The sequence below is a fragment of the Macrosteles quadrilineatus genome, unplaced genomic scaffold (genome assembly GCF_028750875.1).
Source record: "Macrosteles quadrilineatus isolate MER2022 unplaced genomic scaffold, UCM_ALF_1.0 Scaffold_3__2_contigs__length_128488019, whole genome shotgun sequence".
Classification (NCBI taxonomy): Eukaryota; Metazoa; Arthropoda; class Insecta; order Hemiptera; family Cicadellidae; genus Macrosteles; species Macrosteles quadrilineatus.
In genome coordinates this window covers 58,216,915-58,239,229 of record NW_026542596.1, presented here as the reverse complement: position 1 = coordinate 58,239,229, position 22,315 = coordinate 58,216,915, and the positions used below count along the sequence as shown (strand labels likewise).

Here is a 22,315-nt window from a genome sequence, read left to right as displayed (position 1 = left end):
CGTCCACCGCTTAGAGTGCCGTGTAGTTACGGCGCACGTGCTACTTAACTACACGGTACTCCAAGCGGTGGACGCCAGAAGGCACACGTTCGATTCCCGTCATATAAACAAAAAGAGGGATTAAACAGCTTTACCTTAAACACCCGTTTGTAATTCAAATCTGAAAATCTTACCAATGCTTTTTAATTGCGATTTTTTTCTATAGGAATATACCATAAGAGATTATAGATCTACTTCTGGGTATCTCCTCAAGTTTACAAACGTGCGGTAAGCAGTTGGCTGTCGGAGATTGAACTCGATCAGTCTGAGATACTTGTTAGTTCAGTATACTATTCTTAACGAGATTAATACACAAGTACATCAAACAATATTTAGCTCACAGACATTAGTAACTGCAACTACATTCACTCGACTAGTTGTTACTTAGCATTAACTATTCCTGTAGCTGTCTTATAGCTTAGTTTTAAAAAGAATTTGTATTAATTAGTTTTATTTTTATATTAATTTCAAATTTGTAATGGAGCTCGTCCCAAGTACAGGTCTTGTAAGCATATTATGCGGGACTATTCTTTCGTATTTCTTATGTATGTTGTAAACAATTTTTGAAATAAAACAGATTTTGGTTTGATCGATTTGATTGATAATTAACATAATGAAATGTAATATGCAAAAGTAGGCTGTAAAACTTATTAAATCCATGAAATGTAATACAAGTTATGGCAATGTATAGCACACGTCAAACACTAATTACTACCAAATTGAAATCAAGAACACAGTAAAGAACCAAGATAATTTTAGTGGCAGAAATATTTTTTTTCAGTTGATGAAGTTAAATCCGCGGGTTTCGTGGTGTAAAAAGAGACGATGGATTACAGTCGTTCTACCACAAATGGTTTCACAGTTCCCCGCGTTTCACTGACTGACGGTACAGTATTTAACTGCAGCGTTTTGTCTTTATCTGCAAACTGTGACAGTTATACATTTTGTAGTTAGTAGTAAGGTTCAGCCAAAAGACATTTGAAAATAGTTATATTTTACTAAATTTGTATATGGCAACTCATTTAGAGCTGGAGTTGTGGCTTAGTATGTGTAGAAGCCCAGTATTAACCCTTCCTACAAAAGTTTGTTGTCTTCTTTTAGAATATGTTATTTATTCTCTTGGCTACCACACAGTTGCTCCGTGTGGTTTAGCTTTTGTGATTTCAAGCTTTTGGGGTGTATGCAACGACTTGTTATGTTTGACGCAGATTACATAATGAGGCAGTATATTTGTTTCTGTTAGATATAGTAAGCGTGCCAATCCGGCAGGAGGCCGAGGTCTTTGCTGTAGGGCGTAGTCACGATTCCTGCGTGTAGCATCAAAGTGTATTCTTGCTTTAACAAATAAAGCCAATTTTAACAATTTTTTTCTCAGCGTATCACTATTTATTTATTTGTTTTGGTGCTTTTTACCTGTGGATGGGAGAAGATTCTATATCTCGAAGAAAATGTCCACGAAAATTCCTAAAATATCTATTTACATTATCGAAATATTAAGCGAAGAAGAACACAAAAGTAGGTAAAAGAGGAAAACTTAATTAAAATTCTCTTTGTATGTAACAATTGCAGGTTTAAAGTAAGGATTAGCTTTGGAGAGCGCACATATGGATATGATAAGAGTTCATTCCAAGAGGAACCAATCAACCGAACGTTAAGTTTAATTAGTCCTTCTCTTTAATTCACATGGCCAGTATTCACTATTAACTGAATTCAATTTATGTAAAATCAAAATTTTTCTTCATAATTAAGGTGATGAAAACTAACATTTAAGCAAACAAACAGCTATGGTAAATAAAATACCCCTGCCACAGCAAACCCCCCGACTAAGCGAATTTCCATACAGTATATTTGAATTAATTGATTTTCAATCAAATCTATTTAAACAACATTGGGTTTAGCGAGTACCTAGTTTTGCTGCTACAGGGAGGCTAAAAAGCCCCATAAAACTCTCCGTAAAACCCCGTTCCCATGGTCCGATCATGCTGGTTTGCGAATTAATCAAGTTTATCCAGACTTAAACTTTTAAACCAAATTTAATCAAAATCGGAAAAAATTTCAAAACTTAAGTTATCGCGTTATACATATATAAAACAATTGAACGAACGGTGTTTTTGGCCTCTGGGGACATCAAAATGAAAAAAGTAAATCGGTCCCGGGCCTAGGTCGTACCTACGGTATAGCTATTTCCCTATAGGGAAATTCGCTACAATATCCATTTTATATAGTCATTTTAACATCATATACATAATTGTAATTATTGTTAACAATAATCAAATACTTGGTTGAAATATCAAAAAGCGCTTCTGGGTGTGTTTTTCCTGTTCAAAGTTTCGGGTCATCAATTGATTTTCTTTTCCTGAGGCGTACATAGTCTAGATGCTTGAGTGCGGAACTTCTGTTGTAAGGTTACGGGTTGAAATCACGCCAAACGCCTTTCAGCTATGTAGTGCCTTGTTTAAAACATCCTTAATCCTTAGGTACGCCTTAAGATCCTTAGGAAACCCTTCCAACCCAAAGATTAACCTTTTAGAGAAGTAAAACTTTTTCTGATTTGAAGGACTCTTTCTTATCCATGAGTAAAGGCAATAGTTTAATTTTATTGAATGTTCATTGTTTGATCAAGTTTAATAGTGTGCTGTAATTGTAATATACAAATAAATGTTTCAAAACTTTCTCTAGTTTTGTAAACGAAATTACGACAACTTTTAGTTCTTAATAGTCGTAAATAATTGTTTACCACTTGGGTTATCTTTAGCCATTCTACATGTAACGCTTACTAAGTCGATTAAACTAAAACCAAAAAGTAATGTTAAAAAACACCAGCCAGGGTGATAACTCTGAAAAAAGGTTTATTTTCTCATTTAAAAGTCGTTTACTGTATCAATAAACTATGTTTAGTCTGCTAACTTTAAAAATCATACTATAGCGAATCATTATGAGATATGAAAACTTGGGATGTACTCTTTATCAATTTATTTGATAAAGGGACTTTTTGAAGGGCTAAATTGAATCAAGACCACTTTCTCAACCCCTCCTCCCTGGCTAGCCGCTTGGATCAAATTTGACAAGTGAAATGTTCTCTTAGCACAACAGTCACTTCGCCTCCATTGAGGCTTTCAAAATATCACATAGGTGATAGTGTTTTTAGATGAAAAGCTAGAACTGCTGGAAAGGCAATAGCAAGAATAATTAACAATACTTCAGTTTTATGAATAATTTATTGCCGGCTAATTGTATTGTTAGTTAAAGTAAGAAATTTGATTAATTTCAAATTGACTAAGTAGACAGAAACTGCGTGCATTTTGTTAATACAGAGTCTCATCGTTTGCATAGTAAGTTTATAACACTGATGAAAAGTGGTTTTCAATATTAAATTTTGTTGTTCTTTTTTACGTAATTATAAAAAAATATTACTTTTAAGAAATATAACATCTTACGTTGCTAACACAAATATATATATATATATATATATATATATATATATATATATATATTGCAGCTTCAAATATGTTTTATGGAATAATTTACAAAAAAATGGATACAGTTATTTACAACAATATAACGAATTTACAAACCAATTTTGGATGCTAATTTTAGATATTAAACGGAACTTAAGTTGTTATACTCTTGTGCCCGATAATTTGGTCATTGTAGTTTAATGAGTTGGTTGTAAAAAAATCAATTATCATGATCTATATAAAACATTAAACAGTTATGATAAAGAATAAAACATAAATAGTAAAACCAAGTTTAGAAAATGTTTATAAAATTTAAAACAATAGTTCATCTACCAATTCTTTTAATATTTTAGTTTTCTAACCCCAAGTGAGATTTTAAAATTTAAAATAGTTGTTTAAAAAATAATTAAAATGGGAATGATTATACGAGTAGAATTGTGTAATTATTTTCCAAAAAAAATTAACAACTGAGGTAAAAACAACATTAAAAATTGAACAGACTATATTATACACGTGATGTGGGAAATTATATTTAAAATTAATAAGCATATACTTTAATTTAAAATGATATATTTCATTTGAAATATTTGCGTAACTATTTTATAACAATGTAATCCTAAATAAGTGCTATATATAGTGAGCAATGGTTTTATCTAGTGATACCGCAACCCCTAGATCTAGCCTGAAGTAATGTGAAAAACAAGTCCGTGCTCGTGCCTAGAGTCCTAGGACAAAAAGTGAAAAATATATATAGTGAGAAATAAAATTCAATTGTTAAAATAAGGATTCAAAGTTTGTATAGCCGTGTAAATTGTTTCCCCTAAGTCTCTTTTGCTGAATGTTAAGGCTGCAATTTAATACAGCATTCAGCCGGGAATCGTAAAAGTTTAAAACCCTAAATTAGTTAGCAGCTTTCCCTGGTCCCTGAACGCAAAAAAGAGGCTCAGCCAGTGCAAAACGCTCTTTATAGAAATACACAATTGGTCGTTTTAATTTGTTTTTTTTACTTGCATTAAACTGGGTAGAACCTGTAGAACGTAAATCCTACAAACCAAAGTCTTTATTAGTAACATTCCTTTGATTATATCATTGATGTCACCCCTTATGAATATACTTGCTTCATTCTGTCATTGTTTTAGTTCCTGGCCTCTGAATATTTAATTTAAACATATTTTAATTTAAACTCTGAAAATTTATAACAACATTGTTTATTAGGTTATTAGTATTATTTTCATATACAACTAGTGCTATTCTACTTGTTATTCATCCATGTCTTGTAACTACCAAGTAAAAATATTAATTTTGCAAGCATATACAGAATAATGGCGGCCATTTTTTAATCATTGGATTTCATATTGTTTTAATGTTCTCTCTAAATCTAATAGTTTCTGAGATACCAATGGTGGCACAGTAAAGTTGTTATTCCACCCTGTGTACATATTTACTTTTATATTTTCAAAATTACTTTTGTAATTATTTTTGTTGTAATAATGGGCACTGCTGGTCAACGGATCGAGTAGAGGTGCGCGGATTTAGTCTAGAATTTAATGTTTCGAATACCACCAATTACCACTGGGTTTTTATCATATGATATAGTGTGATCAGTGTTTCAGAACAATCTGAAATGTAGGTATAGTTATGATAGAAGCTACATGTAGTTCAGTTGAATTTATGGGTAAAATCGTAGACAAAAAAAAACTTAATATATACCGTCAGCTGTGCTGCGGTTACCTTAGGTTCTGGCACACAACACTGGGAGCGCCATGTAGTTACGTCGTACGTGCGTTAATTCTTTTGTCTATGGTAAAATCTACAAATTCAAAAAACACATAGTTTAATTCAAAATTCTTAATTATAAAATCTACAAAGAATACCATTAACAGCAGTTTTTGTTTTATTCTTATGCTGCAATAAAATTTATGAACATTATCGGAACAATTGGAAGGAAAGAAGCTAAACAAAAGCAAAACACTGAACGGCTTTCACGGAACACAATGTTTACTGTTTGGTTTCGACTCTGGTTTGGCTTCAAATCATTCGAATCACATTTTGTTTTACGTTTTCTCGTTACAGGATCCCTTTTTGACTGTACTGAAACCATTTTTGTATTATTTTGTAATTTGGAACGTATCAAATGAATAGTTTTTTATAAAGTAGACTTTACAACAAATCTTTTGAACTTATTGATAAACAGTTGAACATAACACATTCATGCTACGTTTTAATTAATTGAACGGAAAACCCAAAGTAATTTAGTTTTAAAGAATGGAAATACAGTAGTTTTATCTATCAACGCTAATATTCAGAAAACAAACTTAAATATTTTGGAATATGATTCCAGTATCACGACCTACACTGTAGTTAATTTTCATAACTTACGGTTATAAAATATTTCTTTATTTCCATAATCAATAACATAAATAAACCAACCACATTTGTATAAACCATTTTATTTAATTTGTTTGGATCAGCTGTCTGAAATAATTGTGAAATAAGCATTTAGCAGTTCTGACTGTTCACATTGAAACGTCAAAGCAAAGGTAAACAAACATTGTGAATTTTCTCATGCTTCTATGGATTGGAGACTTTATTAATATTTACTTTTGAAAACCTCATCTCAAAACTTTGGACACCCAAGGGGTGGACCCCGAGAATATCTCAGGGAAGTTAATTAATTTTATAAATAGATAGATAGTTAACCAGTAAATATCTGACTAAATTACGTGACACTAGTTTATTTTCATTAGCTGCAGAGTAATCTTTCCTCAGGAACCGGTCACTGATACCTTTCTGGCACCCGCACTACCAAGCCTCAGGCTGTAAAATGACCCTCGTCAACGTTTTTAGGCAATTGGCACTCGGCCCTGCACTCCTCTTGTGATGCCTAATCTTGATTTTGTTTTGTAGATTGTTAAACCTATAGCTTAAATTATCTGTTTCAGCTATTGGTATAGTACCCACAGTTTCAGTTTATTAGTATTATATTCTTCTGAGTGTCGTTTAATATTGAAAACGGTGTAGATATCTGGTTATGATAATGGCGTTAAGATAGTAGGTAGATATTTTTGTGCGTCGGAAAGGACCCATCTTCATACTGTACATCGAAATCTTAATATTGTATTCATACCGGTATTGTAATCCATGATTAGTGGGACTATATCCTGGATATCCTGGTATATACCTAGGATAAAAGTCTCGCATCCCGTAATGGAACATTAGCGACCCAATAAATATATACTAAAACAATAATTCCACATAAAAAGATTAGTGCAAACCACTTAGCTACGTTTAACCTTGTAATACTTTTTAATCCTGGACAATAACTCACTTTATCAATTCCACAAAACGATTGTAATCAAATTACAATAATATGTGTAATATCAAATCAGAACGAGAATCAAATAACATCTACTTAACATGGTAATGAGGGAGTGTGATGGTATTTATTCGCATGCGGACCGGGAGTTACCGGTTGATTTGGGATGTAAACCAATTCATTACGGACCCCTCTGGGGGTTTATTGATTGAGCTCGTCACCACCGCGCGACGTTTTAACTGCCACGAGTCTGTTTCTGACTTATTGGTTACGGTTAACCCACACTGTAGACGGATTCTCAGTTTTAACTGTACCTACTTATCAATCTACATTATAAAGATGTATCTACAGCTTAAAACCACAAAACCCCCAAACATCCTAAGAATAATCACCCAAACACTAACCACAAAAAATGACTACATAGCTTGAACACACACGGAACAGCAAAACAATTGTGTTAGAAGAGGTATTTTCAGTTTAAATAACACTTATCAACCTGTATAAGGATACAAATCAGAAGTCCATTAAACACTTGATTTTTATAACCAGTAGTTAAATAAAACCCTTTAGTGATTTTTGTAGTAAAACCCAAAAGTCCTGAGACTAAACACTCTCAACTCGCACAAATACAGTCAAAAACACTTAAACATCGACATCCTAACAAAACTGGATCTACATTCCTCAACTGTCTGCACGAACCTTATAACAGTTATATTCATGACTAGCTTTAATGAAATAATAAGAAAATTATAATAAAATACCATTATCCTCAGTAATAAACTCACCTTCAACGAATACTCAGATTAAAATACAAATCTCACTGTACACCACTTTCTTAAAATGATAGATACAACAGATAATATTTCAAATTTCACGAGGAGAATAAAAATAAAAATTTCCCATATGCACTCCTTGACCAACAAAATTTGAGTGTTAAAATTTTAAATATTTTACCACTTTTACAAGGTTATAACAGATCCTCTACCTATTCTATAGGCGAAAGGGTATTGAAACTATACGAAGTTTACGGTATTAGATCTAATACCAAGTTATGAATATAAAAAGGACCATATAAAAATTCCCCCTTCAAAATTGATTTTCCCTCTTATAACCACAGGTGCATCGGTCTAATTCAAGTTTACCCAGCTGGAGATTTGAAATTTGGCACACTTGAAGGTCTTGCACCCTTTTCGAAAAGTAACATTTAAAATAATAACCCCCCTTCAAAATATTGAATTCCTCCCCCCATGTTATTTTTATAGGAAAAAATAATAAGAAAATGTTTATAAAATACCAATTTACCTCAGTAATAAACTCACCTTCGACACTCTAGTATACAATCCTCACTATGCATCATTTTCGTAAAATTGACATAATTTATAATAATTCAAATTTCATGAGAACGATAAAAAATGAAGACATTTTCTGCTAAGACGTAAACACCAGTCATCTCAGTAGATCTCTATTCTCTACAAGGAATAAGTGTTACAAACGGTTGTAACAGCACTACGTAAAGTAAGACAAGGAGCAAATACGTGTTGAAAGGAATATGCTGCTACTTAAATCACCAACGTTAACAACTGGAACGGTTGCGGTTGGAACAGTTTAGTTCAAACAGCGAGTCTATTACACTGTAGTAACTGTCAACTAGAGTGTAACTCTACGATACACTGCATTCAACTAGTTCTAAGTGTAATGGAAAGTGTAGTGTGTTGGAATACTTCCTGCAACCAGTTGTATAACTAAAAACCTTTGAAACAAACAAAATGCAATTAGTTTTTAGTATTATTGTTGATTGCGCCCAAATATGTTTTTGTCTACTGTTTTCCTAGTGATTTTATTATGGTTAGCAGCAGGTTTAGTTTTGAATTTGCACGTGGACCTAAAAAATGTGTGAGCAAGGGGTGAGTGGTCCAATAATTAGCTAACTGTATTGGTGAATTATGGAATCGATTAAATTGTGGTGAAGGAAGGCTTACTCAAAACATAGCTTCTTTGGTTTCACATTCATGCTTTGTTTTTAAACGTTTATGAAATCAAAATTATTAAGTCTTGACAATTGATTGAATTACGCCAAAAATGGCTATAGGAATATAAGCCGTACTGTTTTTGTTTTATATTATCTATCTCTTTATGTGTAAAGGTTTTTTACAGTAGATTTAAAAACTCGTATTAATTCTTTCATCCAACATGAAACAAAAGTTCAAGAAACTACTTTAAAAATGTTAAGTCAACGTTATTCTTAAAATTCTTCTTATTAATTCATTCATACGAGGTCACGGTGCATTACTAATTTTTTTAATTTTATACACATCCAGCCTAACAAGCGTACACAATTTATTAATAAAATTGAAAATTATCAATTCCTAATCGGGGTTTGAATATAAACACTAAGTTGTACTAGTAATATTAGTTTTTACTATATTTAAAAATCTAAAAAACTTATTTATACTCACTAATGGAATACATTTTTTTCAGGTATACTACGAAGAAATATCTTGAGTCTGTGAGTAAAGCTAAATGATCACTATTAATTTTAATTTGCTAAACACTATACTAGTACACTAAAAAATCTAAAATACATACCGTAAAGGCTTATAATCACAGCCCTCTCAATAATTTCATTTTTATTTGAACAACTTAACTGTCTTACGAGTTATCAGCTTAGAAAACAGTTTGTGTAGCATATGTAAAAAATACATAACACAGCTAGAAAAAGTTTGTACATGTTATACAAAACGCAAAGATTAATACTGACTGTGCAGCGAGTATAGTTGGATGGAAAAATGTCTGTTAATCCCCAGTGGTCTTTGCTGCACAAGCACTAACGAACAAATCCAATGTAACCAAAGTCCGTTGGGATGGAGTAACTTTTTGGAGCAAAACATTCCATATTGCTGTCAAAGTTTGGTTGGTGAAAAATCCAACGTTTGCGGAAATAGGATACATCATCCTACATGGATAGCTTTTTATGTTATTGATCCTGTAATACGTTACAATGTTTGTAACTAAACGTGTCTGTTGTATTTTTTCTTACAGTAACTGACAAAGTGGCCTTTCTTGCACTTATTATGGCACAGAAAGTTGCTAATTGCTGCATTTACTTAGTTTTGCCGCACGTTTTTTTGCAGCACTCCAGTATTCCAAGCAAACAACACAAAATAGCGTACTGTAATTAATTTCCCGTAGCATTTAACCTTAACTTGCAATTTAAGCTGCATGGAAACTACATGAAATAAATCAAATCCTTTTTAATACCTCTTAAATCACTGTTCTGACCAAAATAATAAACTAAGTGAGTTATAAGACTACAGGGCAGTAAAATGCTGTAAAAGTTAGGGAGCAGCTTCAACTTAGGGAAAGTCCATTAGTAGGTGATTGATGTTTCGTTTTGTGACACACTTGGCGCTGTGACAAGTCCCAGGTTGTGTCGTTTATGACAGAAATTGTGAAAAAGTTTTATCTGTACGATGACACAACGTTTTAAAATATAACCTGTATAAGAAATATGACGTTGTGTGGTTTAGGTCCACTTTTCTAACAAATAAAATATAAGAGTATAGGTGACGATTGTTGTGTTATAGTGTGAAATTTGTAAATCTGAACTATTATCTATTCTAACATGGTTTACATAGTAATATCTTAAGATACTTGTAAAAACCAAAATGCGTCAGGATTGTTAACTCAATGAGAAATAAAAAATAAAATCCATTTAACCTTTTTTCCCCAAAAAACAACACAAAAAGTTAGTAATATAGCCTACATAAAAGTAATACAGTTAATTAAATGTTTTAAAAACTACATTTAAATCTAAGTGTGTTGTTAAAGATATGACGCCAATCTAGGAGTTTGTTTAAGCATTCACGCCTAGAATAAAAACCATAAAATTTAACAAAATTAGTGGACCAATTTAACTTCAAAGTCTTAAGTTAATCTGCGTACCCATGATTTATATGGGCCTATTCCACTTTGACTTGGACTTGTAAAGTTTGAGGCATGGCTTTATAATATATGTTGAGCTATTCTATAAAAAAAATTAGGTGAGTCGGTTGCTCAGTTGGTAGCGTCACGGACTTTGGGCCCAAGCCAGCGATGTCGTGGGTTCGGATCTTGGTCACTGCCACTAAAATTTACCAGTAACAGTTCACCTTCGTACTGTACTGGCTCACCCCTTGCATTGCTGGGTACGTTCCACGCATAGATCTGTAGTCTATGTGGATGGGCATATGCAAAGTTGAAAGAGGTCGCCAACCTATAATAAAAAATAAAACGAAACGTAAAAAAGATTTGTTGATTTTATTTGTTTATTATTATCAATTTTGTTCCCATCGGACACTGGCCAACATCAACGCAAATTGAATAAGATACAGTGTTTTATGAAAGTTATCAAGAAAGTAATGAAGATCGTTATTATATGGTAATGATACTCCTTGTAAAATTAATTCCCTGTGCAATGGTCATGCTACCTAAGTTTGTATTATTATTTTATTTTAGTGCGTCTAACGTTGTAATATGGAAATATCTACTATAATAAAAAAAAATAGTACAAGCTCCAATACAGTAATATATACTAAAAGTATTGAAATATGTTAAGGGTATAAGTTTTTCTTAAACCTAGTAGACTGTTTAAAGCCAATGTAATCTTATTTTATCAGCAGCGTAAAGTGGTTCCGTTGGAGGCCATTTTGAAGATTCCTAGGGGATTCCCCGCCAATTTGGGGTTTAAACGTTCTCTTCCTTTAAAAGCCTGTAAATGTATTTTTCAACTCTTATATAGAAGTATCTAAAAAGGTAGAATTTCATCGTAATCTGCGTAGCTTAAAACGAGCTAAGCTTTTAATTTGTATTTTACTGTGGTTCTCTCATATTATAATTCGAGCAAAAAAACTAGAAAACTAATAAAATATACACCATTAGTTATTGGTAAATAATTGAAATTTAGTTAGGAAAGAGTAAAAAAAATAATAACTTTTATCATAAAGGTGTTTAAAATGTTCCCAAAGTTGTTCTATGTCTATGTAGATATAATTTGTATATTTCAACTGCAGCACAGTTAGTAATTATTTTAAGAATCAGATCCAATAGTACGTGTTAAGCATTGACAGACATATCTTAACACAACCCGTTGCATTTACTTTTTTAAGAGACAATAAGATGGAAAATAACATGAAACTAGTACTAGATTTAATCGTCGGTCTAGTGGTTAGAGCACGGGACTTCAGTCCCTGAGGTCCCGGGTTCAAATCCCACCAAATCTCCAATGGATATTATCTCTATATTGCCGCAACCCCTAGGTCTAGCCTGAAGCAATGTGAAAAACAATCCCGGGCTCGTGCCTAGCGTCAAAGGAAAACAGTACTAGGTTCGTATGATAAAAAAAAACCCAATTAGGTCAAGAATTGCAATATAACCTTCATTAATTATTGTAATTATTTCTTTAATTGTAATATATCTTAAATAGGTAGAAGACCCCCTACTAAGTATAACCAAGGGACAAATTGGTTGTAAAAGGTTGTAATTCTTTCATATTATGTAAGTTTAAAAATATAGTTAACCTAGTAAAAACTAATTGTGCAAGAGAATATTTAAACTTCATATACATAAGGTGTCTCAAATTGATTACGGAAAAAAGGCTTAACGTAAGAATGAAAATAAAATTATTTCCTGTTAAATCGGCCGAAAGAAATAACGTAAAAAACCGATACGAAAAACTTTTGGTCATATGTCCAAATATGTCCTGTTATACATAATTTTAAAGGTATTTAACAGAAAAACGTATTGATTAAAACATAAATTAATTATCTTTTACCGTTTCAAAATGGCGGCAGTTTTTTGGGGGGGGAAATCAATATGTTTTAATACATTGTGTTTCCTATACCAATGCACTTAGTCCTTCTCCGATTGAATTTTCTTACTCTTTATGAAATTAACTTTACTGTGATATGCTACAAGTACTGTAACATCTTTTTGAAATAATAAAAAATCCAAAAATATGCAAATAGTTAAGTATAGGAAACACAGAAACATATTGATTTCCACCCAAAACCATGGCCACCATTTTGAAACAGAAAAAGATAATTATTTTCTGTTTTCGCTCAAATCTTTGTCTATTAAATACCTTTACAATGATGTATAACATGAAATATGTTTACATTTGAATATTCTGAGATTCGAACTAGTGACCGCCAGTTAAAATATGTTTACGTTTTTCATTGGGGTCATTTAGCCCCCAATAATATTATTTCACCCTTGGACATTAAGCCGTTTTTCCGTGATCAATTGAAACACCTTACGTACATTAAACTCTGCTTTGTTCAAACGCAGCACAACTGTTCGTATACTTGCTGTTTTAAAATTTAATAATAAGATATGAAATTTAGAAAAGTCCTGTCTCACCTTTGGCATTAAATCATACTTATTCGGGATGAACAAATTCCAGGTTCCAAACCGACAATAAATCCTAGGGATTGGCAAAGACTCCGACTCGCTTCAAGGTTTCTGCTTCGATTACAGCCAACTCTCTAATCCGTTTCGGATTATTCGCTCAAAAGCTAATGATGTTTAAAGTTGTAAAGTCTCGTCATTGATTTATATGAGAACAATTGCCACCCTCTGAATGACAAATTTAATATATTCTTGATTTTTAATTGCGAATTTAATTAGTAAAGCATTATCGAGTTGCTTACACGAATACCTGGATTTCTTTTAAGGAGTTTGAAATTAAAATCTAAATAAATACAAATTTAAAAATTTACAAATGATGACTGATGTATATTTATATTTTAATTTATAACTCATTCATAACAAGCTAGTCAGTGAACTCGTGTAAGCAACACGATATATGCTTTGGATGTAATTTAAAGGGTGGTCCATAAATAAAGGATAATTTTAAAACATATTTCAATCAGCTGTTACTCGTATCAGTTGTTACTGTAGAACTGTCATTGTTGTATTAAACAGTAACAAATGTCATAAGGGTGGTACACCTTCCCGTTGCGAAGCATGGATACAAAAGCTAGTATGATATAAGTAAAATGTGTATTGTTTCTATTATTTCCTTCTCATCACCAACCCCCGTGCAAGGGATGGCGAGGAAAGGGGTAAGGCGGTAAATAAGAGATGGGATAGCATGGGTCCCGTTTGTTATCACTTGTTGAGAAAGCGTTGGAAAGACGCTATATTGGGTCTGGAACATAAACATCATTATTTGTCTTTTAAAATCGCCATCGAAAACTCGGTCACGAATAATTTTTTTTACAAAAAAAATTGTAACACTGTTGTAGCTAGGACTCTTGATCATTTTTTTTTTATTAATTCGTGAAATATGCGTTGAATTCACATGTTGGATGAATATTTTATGGATATAAATTTTCTGAAAAAGAGCCGTTGGTAGTTTACGTTAAATAAAAAGCGAATTATAATGTTTTCGACTTTAACTTTTTATGTCTCTTGTAATAATTGCACTCTTATACCTTTAGTAAATTTTAAACGTAAATATTTGTAATCAATTTAGTGGTTCTTTTGCAAATACATATAACAAACATATCATCACATAGTATTTTAAGGTATTTTACTGCCTTAAGGGTTCTGTTTGAGGATGAAATAAAATAAAAAGCAAGGTACCAAAACTAAATAATAAACTTATGACTGGCAAGTCTTCAGTAAATTATAATAAATTTAATGCAAATTGTATGTAAAATTTTAGGCAGAAATTACTATCTTAAGCAATGAGAGTAATATTGAAGATTTGAACTATTCACGTTTTCTCGAAATTTCCCCCTTATAATTTATTGCTTAATAATCTAAATAGTAAAAAAAAAACTTCTTTCATGACTAATCACATGCGAAACAATGTGGATGTATATTAAAATTGATTTAAAATAGACCAACACATTTCTATACCTCGTCATAAAATGTAGCACTAGATTTTTGTTTTACAACTCAACACCTACTATAAAAACCGTGAAATCAAAGGAGAGTTTCATATAGGCCTTATACAGTTTTAAATGCCAGATTGAAATAAATAGATCCAAAGTGGAGTAAAAGAAATAATAAATAACAAAATAATATAAGCCAAACTGCGGCAGTAGTATGTATAATATAGTTCATAATGGTTTATAACATTCCGGTAATTCACTACCACTAGTGTTTAGAGCAATATATTATTTGCAATAGAAACGGTAGTGAGTAAACTTTGGTTAGGTTAGGTTAGGCTAGGTTAGGTTAGGTCAGTATAGAATTAGAAAAACTAACCTTGCCTAGCCACGTTCCCCAAGTAGAATTAACGGAAAAGGTCCATAATAGTTAATAATATAAGAGAACAATTATGGAATGTTAACCAAATACAACTTAATTCCACAAAAAGTTCCAATACATTTATAACACGACTTGTGGACACATTGAAGACTACGACATACTTGTCCACAGAATACAAGAAAAATGTGTTGTTCTTTCAGTAAAAGGCGCGTAATCTTCTTTTTGTCGAGCAGCAGAACACTCTCAGAATCATAAACAAGTTCTGTACGACACTGTGAGGTGGAAAAGTGGTGAAAACAACCCTTCACTCCTCTGAGATAAGCAGATTTTCCAAAATAAAATTATTGTTACTCTAAGAACCGTTACTTTTATAAGTTGGGGTTGAGTTTAATTTGTCGTAATAATAATTGGGTATATATTTATTATTTATATTAAATAAATGCGCATACAAGTTAAAGGAATTTCCCTAAGTTGGTGTAGTTACAATTTGTAGACATTTTTTTCAGAATTTATGTTCGATGTAGCTTTGTTACTAGCATTGAATATTGGATACTGAAGTAGACATCCCCATCTATATGGACCTGCTGGCCAATGTTTTGTTTGAAAATAACAAAAATGCGCTAGTGTGTAAAATTCCATTTTCTACCTAATTTTTTTGTGACCAGACTTTCAGGATGGATCATTAAAGATGCTATAGTTCAAAATACGTCATTACGTTTGAGTTAGTAAAAAGTGTGTTTATATGACAGAAATTAGTATTTTAGATCAGCACAATCTGACGGTGGCTCATATCAAATGCGACAATTTTGATTAAAAAACTGGTGGCAAGTTTAACATGGAGATGGAATGCCTAGTTTGTATCAATAGTCAATGTTTTATTTAAGCTAAGATCAGCTGTTTTTTTAGTCTGGACCATTCATAAAAAGACCAATCATTTGACCACTAGTTCCAGTTCCAGATTTTAACCACCAAAACTCCTTCTTTGAAACCCTTTTGAAACTCAGTATTTTCCTTTAAATAACTAATAACCAATTTGATGAAGTGTTTTTTACGTTTTGAGTCATGGTACTGCTGAAATTTCAGGCATGAAAGTCTAAAAATGTATAATGTACTTTATACTCCAATAAAGATAATAACCGTTGCTATTCGATATTGTAATTCATTACGATTTTAATTAATTAAAATAGAATTGTTAGTTAAGGCACGAAACAAGCTGGTTTAGCCTCCCCATGAGGTAAATGTGGTTTGGAACAGATCTACACACCTGCTGAGAGTAATCGTTGCGTTCTTGTAAACAATCTTACAACACGAAACATTGTTATAAAATGCGATGAAGGTGTTTAATTTAATATTAAAAATAATTGATTCAATTACGAATCAAACAATACATGAAACAACCCATTTTGACGTTTGTAGAAAAACTAAATGATTGTAGTGCATTGTGGGACATTTGGTGTTCAGTGCATACAGGTGACCAGTCCTGGAGGTTCAGGTTCAAATCCAGCTAATCACCAATGTTGTCTTGCTGTGAAAAATACGACGAACCAGTAGTTTGTTACACAAGCTTTAGCTATGACTTCATAAAAAAAATACATGTCACTATGTCTATTATTAATAGAGAAAAATACAGTTATATCAGGTCAATATATCTATCAGGTCAATATAAGTCTTTCTATCGGAAAACTTTCTCCACCAAAACCTTGCGACGAATCATTCAACTAATATAAATATGTGGCAGTTCTAACCCCCACTATATTACAAACAAATCAACTTGTGTTTAAATATTTGTTTCAATATAAATTTCTATTTATGTGCTTTTATATAAATTTTAAAATATTTCTAGCTCACAAAATGTTTATTTTAAAACTAATATTTTGTAAAAAATAATTTAACTACGCTAACTTACGTCGGTAATTTCTTAACAAATTCCAAGTATTAAGAAAAGTGTTAAGTAGAAGAAGTAATTTAGTGACTTTAAAAGAGAATACATCTCGTTACTGGAGGGATGTTTAATTTATTTGCAACTCAAGCCGTGCATCAAGAATTTGGCAACGATTCAGAGAAATGCACCAAGTTGTAGTTTAGTTTCCAATAAATCTTAGCTTTACGTATAGTTTATTCTTATTTTCTTGTACACTCGTGGATACATCATTATTAAGAAGTAAACTTAAAAACCGTCTTGTTTTTTTTTTCTGTACTCTAGTCCAAAACCGTCATTAACACATTACTTCAGGCCAGCCTAAAGAGCATTATTAGATAATTAGATCGGTGATTTTTGGGATCGAACTCGGAACCTCACAGACTGAAGTACCTACTGCGCTCTACCTAGAGCAGCTAGTTTCCCTGTAAAAAAAACTTCTAAATCTGTATACCAAAAAGTACTTGATAATATACTTTCAAGATTAAATTAAATAATAAATAAATAGTACTGTATTCGGTTCAATCCTGGCCAGCCATACATGATAGTTTTGAGATCATTCGCCTATGAATTTAATCAATTTTTAATCACAAAACCAATCTCTAACTCCATTAAATCTTTTTAGCTCGATTCCGCAGTTACTGTCGGTATAAAGTACTATTTTAGGTAAATCTTAGAACAATGACTGACAGAAAAAAACCACAAAACAGTCTTTTGTCTCTGCTAGATCTTGATTACCTTGCAGAATACTTCTTCTGCTTCGAGAGATTTTAATTAAAACTCTTTATTTTAGATATTAGTAAGTGAGCAGTACCATAAATAAATATGTACAGTGCCATAATACTGTAAATACGTATCCGTTATTATGTATGTATATGTATATTTATATGTATGTGTATATGTATGTAAGTATGTATATGTAAGTAATATTAAATACTGAAATTATAGTTGCAGAAATAAGCATTTATAATGACTCTTATTTTTTTTTTTACCTATAATCGTCAAACATCTTATTTAAATGCTAAAATTTAACTGTATTGACTACAAATATTAGTGGAAAAGTTATGTTAATTATTTGTATATTAAAAAGTCAAGAGTAACCATACAAAAATAATATAGGCCTACTCCGTAGGATTTTTTTGTAAACGCTACTTCACAACAAAATAAAGTAATACATTAGCTATAAGTAATAAGTAATTGTTTAGCTTTGAATATAACTACAGTGGTATTTAAATAAAATTATTGACATACTGTTCATTCGTTTTTTTTATTTAAACAACAAAATATTTTAATTACTTGATGAAAAACATATTTTACTTTAGCGGGAGTTATGCTTGTGCCTAATAGAATACATCTAAATGATAATTATCAAGCTTGAAATGAAATGAAATAAAAAATGAAAATCCTTCTTTATTGAGGCTTTTAAAGCTTGAAAGAAATATGTAGACACAAAGTCAAAATGAATGGACCTTACTTTTAGAAGAATGTCAATATGACACTGACATAACAGGTATAAAAAACTACCAAGTAAATAAACAAATATTAGAAAATAATCTTCGCCAGCCGTTACTAATTCAAGGAAGTGATTACTACCATTGTCTCACACTTAATGTATTTAAGAGTAACTCCACATGACCAGTTAGTGATTTTAACTTATTTAGTTCAGACCCTAACACTTATAACTCCTAAAACTCTTTAATTTAAGTTAATATAATTTGTAATAAAATTTTTGTATTATAACTAATTGTCGATCACTCATTTAATGTGTTAGGATAAGATAAACGTATAGCAAAATCTCGAAAGTCAAATAGCTCTTACATTATTTGTCTTTATTGAACTTCTTCGTCTTAGGGACCCCAAGTAGTTAAGGAAAACTGTTTGTTTTAAAGTTATAAAACGGTTTAGTAATAATCATATTTGTTAATGGACACAAAAAAGTAAGAACCATGCAGTTAGTTTATTGGTATGAATATTGTCCTTACCTTAATAATTTTCATAAATTAATGACCATATGAAGTTGGGAATTTTATCAATGACCATAACAAGTTAAAGTTCTTTCTCAGTGAAATTAATGATTCTTTGTTATTATTTTGGAAACCCCCAAACAATATTCATACCAGCCCGTTAGGATAAATAACAGTTTGTCAGAATAAATAATTAAAATCAGTGTGGAGTTACAAACGGTTATTTCACTCCCGGGACGACTGATCGTTTGTTTTGCCTCTGTATTGCCAAGGGATCCCATTACAATCTGCTAGCCGATGTGTGCTATGCTGGCTTGTAGCATATCCGAGACAGGTTGTTGAATTTCAACGAATTAAACATGTGTTACATGAAGAGTGTGGATAGTTTTTTTGGTTGTTTATGCCTGACAAGCTTTTATTAGCTATCTTACTGACGGTGTTCTTCTTTTTTACTATAAATGAGAACTTTCTTCAATAAAAGGTGTATAAGTACATCGAAATATATTGTTAAGCACCAAAAGACTACTTGTTTAAATATTTAAACTTTATCTATACCTAAGTGAGCAGATTTAATGAAGGTGCATCTAAGCGTCATAAAATCCAATGATCGCTGAAAAGCACCGCTTCAACTTAAAGAAAGTCCATTATGTGATGACCGATGCCAAAACTCGATGTTAGTTTTGGCAAATTATCAAAGTGATGCATAGATGCAAAATATTGATGCAAAAGCAAGTGGTCTAAAATAAATTGGATAGATTTTATCACCATAAACCTAATTAAGGTTACATCAAACAACCGTCGTCGAACGTGTTTTCCCTATTGATAAGTAATTTACTTGCATTTAAAGCTATAGACAATAATTTTTAAACTAAAACGATAAACAACAACAATACACATAACAATCATAAACATCTTCACTTTTTAGCCTCATATAATTGCTTTACGGTAAGAAATATTTTGGGTGTAAAGGTAGCCACCAAATTCACAAAAAATAGTACAGTACTCTTGTTTAGTTGGATTATATGGATGTGTTTAAACATAGGATATTATCATCTAATACTTCTTAGAAATTAACCTTTAAATGCTTGAAAAAGTAATACAATAAACTAACGTTAAACTAAACAAACTGTCTTATGCTTGTTAATTTTTTATTTGTGTAACCTTCCATTTCGAACTACAATAATATAACTTGTATATTTTAATGATCGTTTATGAATATGGATGTAGATTTTATCAACACACCTTTTAAATTTTTTTGTTCAATATTAGAACTGAAAGCACCTAACAACCTAAACAACCTAACAACCTAAACAACCTAACAACCTAATAATGAATCCTTTCTAAGTTTCTTTTCCTTTTGCGCCATTTCCTTTCCTCTCATCGCCAACGTCAGGAAAAAAGAGAAGAGGGAGGAGACAGTAAATAAATAATGAGCCAGCGTGAGAAGACACCTTTTGTTGCCGTCTCTAGTGAAATTGTCACAATAACATAATTGTAAGCCAGAAGAAAATACTTACACTCTATTAACATTTTTATATAGCCAAGTACATTATGTGTAGCCTATAGGGTATTCAAACATGACGTTACACCGTTCTCATTTGCATGTATCTCGGAAGAGTTATCATGTTATTGAATCGTTCTACTGCTTTGAATGCTTTGGAATTTAATACTTTTAAATTGTATGGTTTTGATAGAATAAAAAATCGTTTTCATTATTATTGTAAAAATATAATGTATGACGAGTATTTTGACTCCTTTTCCTGTAATATAATGATGTATTTCTTCTAGAGGAAGGCTTCCAGTGGAAGGAGTACTCAAATATAAAACATGTTCTCTTTTGAGTTTCTTAGAATTTTTCATATCTATACTATTATACAATTTGTGTCTGTTAGTATTTCTGTCTGTCTGTGCAGCTACCACGACTAAAACTCTAAAATGATACAGCCAAAATTAAGCACGAAGATTGTCCATATATCTAGGAAAGTAATAGGCCTATTCATTTCCCAGAGTCCCTCTCGGGCCCCTTGGACGTATACAGTTTTTTATGTGAGTTCTTCAAAAGTAAATATTAATTGGTTTCTGTGGAAGCGTGGGAAAATTCACAATGTTTACCTTTGCACTTACACTTCAATGTAAACAATCAGAACTGCCAAATACTTATTTCACTATTTCAGACCGCTGAGTATTACTGTACACATTTATGTGGTAGAAAACTATGTAACTTAAACTATGTCGTTGATTATGGAAATAAAATTATTTTATAACCGTTGATATGTCAACCCTGGCTCTGTTTTTCATTTAAAGTATCGAAGTTGTGAAAATAATGTTTTTGAAATGTATTTTCATGCAAAAAGTAGGACAATTACATGTAGGTTATACTTATTTGTATACATTTGGTGGCTTTGTGCTTTTAAATGCAATAGTTAGTTTATGATTTGGTTAAAATATGCAAATCATGCACTCTATGTAGCTATGTAACTTAAAAGATTACACATTCTTATGTAAAAGATAGAGTGTTGAAATAAACCCGACATATTTTTACAAATAAAAAAAACAACACAGAATATCAAGTAAGTGATCAACAGATGATTTGATCAAGTGAACACTGTTTATATGTAATCCGTAACGATAATGGTTTAATTAGTAAAACGGAAGCTAAACAAATATTGAAACTGGGTCCAGATTGATATAAACGGTTAATATTTACTCATGTGTCAATATTTCACGACACGCTACGTTTAATCCCACGTTGAACGTAACGACAGAAAAACATAAAAATCTTTGAATGTTTGATGTTGCAATTTTTTTGTTCCTGATGGTTTATTTTACATAAATATGCTGATAAACATATTATTTTGAATAACAAATAAAAAACAGAATTATGCTTGATATTGTGATTAAGTCAGAATATTTTGTAAATGCTGTTTTTTTTTAATACAATACGTGTTTTCTAAGGAGATGAACAATTGTAGAGTGGAAATGAAAACCGGGCTAAGTGCCAAAAACATCTTTTTGAGTTATTGCAAAAAATATCTATAAAACCATTACTGTTAATTTTTGTATACCAGATTATTTACAGTAGCTACAACAAAAGATGAGTAATCATAATTTGATGAAAAACCCCTTTTTAAAAGTCACTAATAAAATTTATAAATTTATAAAGTTACACATTTGAGACAAGGGGTATGTCCATAATCATAGTGGTGAAAAACAGGCTAAGTACCTATACTTCAAAACCATAAAACAGGTTATGTGCAGAGTTAGTAAACATAAAAGATTCTAAATATTTTAACATTTCAGACGGGTAAAATAAAAATTAAACAAAATAATATTGAAATCAAGAGTTTGATTAACATAAAACATC

At 31.5% G+C, this 22,315-nt stretch overlaps 1 protein-coding gene across 1 annotated transcript in view; it reads left to right on the top strand.

Annotated features, from left to right (window-relative positions):
• LOC128988951 (transient receptor potential-gamma protein) overlaps positions 1 to 22,315 on the top strand; it is a 405,047-nt gene that overhangs the window by 62,538 nt on the left and 320,194 nt on the right. The gene's annotated exons all lie outside the window — the stretch shown is intronic.